The 5,420-nt window shown below is 36.1% G+C and overlaps 1 pseudogene; it reads left to right on the top strand.

Moving 5' to 3' along the window:
* The first annotated feature begins 2,085 nt into the window (after window positions 1–2,085).
* Window positions 2,086–5,048, top strand: LOC149534859 (pentatricopeptide repeat-containing protein At1g03100, mitochondrial-like; annotated as a pseudogene).
* Window positions 5,049–5,420: the final 372 nt, after the last annotated feature.

Raw genomic sequence — 5,420 nt, forward strand, 5'->3', positions numbered from 1 at the left:
TTATTCTTATGCCAGTTGTTCAAATATACAAATTTGATGGATACAAAAGGAACTGAGGTCTAGTCTAAATTGTTGTCCATACAAATCGGGAGGTTTTTATCTCCCTCCCATTCACCTTACAATAACTTCTACAAATACAAGTGACATCATTTGGAAGTCATCACTTCCTCATGATATACACCAGGGGTAGGCCCATTAAAATCACATAAGATGCATATTCATGAATCATTGTCCTCTTGTTTGCTAGAATTTATTGATCACAGAGAATCATCACTACACAACTTACTCCCTCTTAATCAATATGATCAAGATTGCAGAAGGTTGACTGAATCATATCATCTATTTGCTCCCTCTCTTTCAAGGTTGTCTCTAATGAAATGTCAATCTCCCTCTGAATCTGAATCACCCTCTTTTTCTTGCAAGAACATTCTTGGAAAAGATCAAGGCACATAGCTCTTATAGTACGTATATAAATACAAAACTAAGGAGGGACTAATATAATGTTCAATTTGGTCATTTGTATAGAAACAAACCCAAATTTTGCACTCGCACGAAGCTATTTATTTAAGGTTGAATATAATCCCTAATCTATAAGAATTTTATTCTAATACTTCATATATTAAAATTTAATGCTCATGATTAGATTTCATTTCGTTTCTATTCCTAATGGAAATATTAGAAAATTCACAAAATCACTAATAATTTAAACTCTTCAATAAAGGTAAACATTCACATATTTCTACTTACCTTAGTTATGTCAATGTTTGAAGTGGGTTAGGTGAATATTCCCTTGAGACACGTGATTATATTTGGAGGGCTTTCTTATACCTTATTTGAGAGTCATTACCATGCTCTTAAGGTGACGTAAGGGATCAACCCCAACTATGGGTCTGGTAACAAGGGTTGCTGAACTCATATAACTCAGCCAGGTCATCAATCGTACTTGGCAACTTACCTTCTAGAACTATATTTATTGGACGTGCATTAGCGACACTTAAAACAAAGAGATTTGCGCGGATGGTGAAGAGTTTGGCGGTTATAGACACTGATACTAGATCAATAATATCTACAATGGATTAATTTATAAACCAATGACAAACTTCAAAAACGTGAACAGTCGACACCTATAGACATGTCCTTCGTGACTCCAAGACATCTCATGTATAATAAAATGTCATCAAAGATGCCAACCATGACATAAACAATGTAATATCACTCACAATGCCATACGATTGCTTCAATAATCTACTACGGATTGGTAGATCGACATAGTTAGATCGAGATGTTTCACTCTTGCTGTGGATGAGCCTTTGCTACCACGTTCTTTTCCTCCCTGGTGAACAGAAACACATGAATGATGATGTAGGCTAAGCGAAATCAACAACCTGTTTGGGGTTTAAGGGGTGGGATAAATGATTTATGCGGTGCTGCATGCATAAAACTCACTCCAGCTGATGAATCCAAACCGACATTTGCACTAGTAGCTCCTTATCGAGATCCAGTAGATCCAGTTGAACCGACAGTTGCCCATAGAGGCAGCAGATATTGATCTAAGATAAAAACTGATGTGATATTTCTCTTTTCTCACGTCTAAGAAGACTTCCCATGCAACTAGCATAGCTGTTCTTAAACATAAAGGGACTGAACACAAAACTCATTTGGTAAATGCATCTGATTTGGCTCCCTCATGGGACTGACCATTGTAAACATAGGGCAACAAATTAGGTTCCAGGCGCTTCAGATTGGTCACACCACCGTGCTTGTAGAAGTGGGAGGAGATAGCCGAGCGTATTCAGAAGTGGCGATGATCCTAGAAAAGTTGTATATTTCCATCATTTGAGGAAGGGCACGACACACCTACTTATAAAGATCTAAGGTGCACTTTCTGGCCTCTTCTAATGTCTGCAAGCTTCCCAATGTCACCACCGATCTTATTGGGGATGTCATTTCTCTTTCTTTTGTTTTTCGCTTACGATGGCTATTTCATTTTATTAGCCGGCTTTCCCTATGAGATTCTCACACCTGAAAACTATTTCCCATAAATGGTTTTAGACGGCCAAAAGATAGTTCGTCCTCTTGTCAATAATGGTTTCAGACAACATTGAATGGCTTGTAATTAAAGGTACGCAGAGAGTGTGTTGGAAAGCAACAATTGATCAGTCCAATCTTATCATCAAAGATTTGATCAGATCAATTATAATCTGCACCTTACACGTTTTTTTATTTATGAAACACACTCGTGGTTTGGGAGTTGAGGCTCAAAAGGCAGAACAAAGTTGTCTTACACCCATAAATATCATGGGATGCAAAAATATCACCGCCCCTGCCAATGTCATAGCTCTGCAATAAATTGGCATATCTTAAGTTCCCCCTAAACAATTCACCTTTTTTAGCTACTATAAACCACTGAGCATCCATTAATGAATTTGCTGGTATAGTAACTTTAAGCAGTCGGAGACCACAAAACTGTGTAAAAGTAAAATTAATGAAAACTCCTGCAATTCTACAGAAACTTTGAGATTCTTGTTTTCTAGTTTTGGCCAAGTGGGTTTGGGTGAAAATATGAGTAAAATGTTGAGATAGGGGCAAAAATGGCGGAACGGAAGGGGATTTTATTGTTTGTTTTGTTTTAGTTGTGTGTGTTTTTGTGTGTTTGAAACACGTGAGTTTAAGTTTAATTCACGCAATGGGCATAGGAACGTATTGAATTGTCGTAAGTGCCATGCATGAAGGCATCTATCTGTTAAGGAATTGGAAAATTTAGGCTGGCTTTCCATTTTTAACCTTTTGTTTTTTCGAATTCGTCTCTTTGTTTGTTTATCCAGTTCATTATTTAGAACGCTGGAAGTCTCCAAATTTAATGTCCTTGTTCCTTTAAATTAAGCCTGTAAATACAGTTTGCATATTCATTTATCCTCTTCTTTTGAAATTTTTTAACTTCGGTGATCTTGATGCTGTCTCTGATTTTATACTAGGAATGTTAAGATGTGCAAAGGTAGCTCAAAGCTCTCTAACTGCAGCCAAATTAGTATTGTCCACTGTAGAGATGAATCTACATAGGTCTAGTACAAAGCTGAATAATGCGCCTTAGGTTCAAGATAAGCTACAAGAAACAACCTCTATTATGATTGACAAGGCTCCTAAACAGTTAGGAGGATCTTTAGAATCTAGAAAAATACAGAGTGATCTCATTTTCAGGGTTGGGGCTAAGAATTCGCTTACGCAATCCACAATAGAAGCTAGTTTTGGAGAGCTTGTTAGCCTAGAAAATCGTATACTTAAATTCCAAATGAGAAAGCCTATGCAAAACTCATGAAAGGCTACTTGGAAATGGACAAGGTTTCTGATTTGGCTAATTTTTTTATCAAAGTACATCGGGAGGAAGGCTCTGATTCCACAAAAAATTCTCCTAGTGCTCAAGTGATTGATGCTTATATTGCATTGGGTTGGACGGACAAGGCACACAATATTCTTGATGAAGTAACTGCAGTTGAGGTTCTAGTAGGACCTAGAGTTTATTCTTCACTCCTAAAAGCTTATTGCAAAGCACGATGACCTACAGAGGCTACTATACTTCTGAAGGAAGTTAGGAAGGCAAGACTTCAGCTTGATGCCAGTTGCTATGATGATCTAATTGAGTTACGTGTGTCTGTAACGACCCTTTCCAATAGGCCACTAAAAAAAACCCTAAATTTAATACACTGCCGAAAGTATATTGCTGAATAAAAGAAATAATAGTGCCAACGTATTCATTCAATGAAAACCAAATGTTTTTACAAATGATATGGCAATTTTCAGCACCAAAACATTATGACATGGCACATTACAGAGAAACTCTAACTGGTTGTATACAATTGAGAACTTGTTGCAACTATAGATTGAAATGAAGAACCTGGATTGATCAAATGGTGGAGACTGAATGCTGAAGATGATATGATGAAAGTGCAACTCCAATTGAAACTTCAAACCAACAATTAAGCACAAGTGAAAGGACTGAAATATCCTTCCCACAGCTGCAATAATTTAGGTGATCTTTCACACCCTCAAAATTGCGTACCAATTGAGAGTTTTCGTTCTCAATGGCCAATTGTGACTACTTGTAGAAACCCTAGGCTCCACAACACACATAAGCAAAAATCAATAATAAATCTCGATGATAGGCAATGAGCCCTCAATGCCTATTTATTCTTATTTTCCTCGATAGGTCGGCCTCCTTTTAATTTTTTCTCCACTTCTTCCAGCAACCTCTAGAAGATTTTTTATTTAATATATAAAGTTACCTTGTTATATATATATATATATATATATATATATATATATATATATATATATAAATTGATAACATTATAATTAACTCCTCCAAAAAAATGGGACATTACAGTGTCAAATAGAGACCTACGTGGTGCTCTAGATCTCTTCACAGATATGAAAGACACTAAGATTACATCATCAACATATAACTACTAGCCCTTGATAGAATTTACAAATCAAAGTAAGCAAGATTTGAGGGTTTGTTTGCTGGAGGAAGTAAAAGATGATCAAGCAGATGTTGTTGGTGTGCATGATGGGAATTCTATCTTAGACTTCTTATACAAAAAATAGCTAATGCATGATGTAGAGAAGGCTTTAAAGAAGATGAAAAAGCTAGGCTATCAGCCTAAAATTCACAGACTTTTTTTTTCTTTGGTACAAGGTTACTATACTGCAAGAGGCAAGTATGAAGAGATAATAATGTTGTGAGCGGATGTGAAGAAGATGGCATTGAAGTTTCAAATACTAGAGTAAAGCCCTTATGTTTTGATCAAGAACTTCTTGACAATATTTTGTATGTGTTTGTTAGAGAGGGTTTTTTCAGAAAAGCCCTCAAAGTGATTTCTATTATGGAGTGGGAGAATATGTTTATAGACAAAGTCAAATACAAACAGGTTTATTTGAAGTATCATAGAAACCTTGCTACAAAAATGAAAACTTGCAAAGTACAAACTAAAGTGCAATTTACAAAAAGAAAACAAGCGATGACTTATAAAAGGTGGGCATGTTTAGATTAGAATTCTTCATATATTGGTCGGGGAGTGTGAGGGGAAAAACTTCCATGTTGAGGCTCCACATGCACTACTCCTATTACTAGTAGGCTCTGCATAGATTATGCAAGGTTCTTAGATACTATTGCCAGTTGAATCAAGGTGCTTAGTGAGAGGTGGGGCGTGTCATTGAAAGGAATAAAGGCGTCCAACCCGTTAATGAAATTTTTGGTAATGACATTTGTGCAATGAAATACATGATCACTTTGTAATTACAACCTTTCAAGAGTGACATATGACAATTATAGTTCCTTAAAAATCAATGCATAAGAAAAAGAAAAGAAAATTCACTCTAAATAAATAGATACAAGCCACTAATGTGACTAAAACCCCAAACTT

Source organism: Cupressus sempervirens, chromosome 10 (assembly GCF_028749045.1).
Source record: "Cupressus sempervirens isolate cs-2001-9-10 chromosome 10, ASM2874904v1, whole genome shotgun sequence".
NCBI lineage: Eukaryota > Viridiplantae > Streptophyta > Pinopsida > Cupressales > Cupressaceae > Cupressus > Cupressus sempervirens.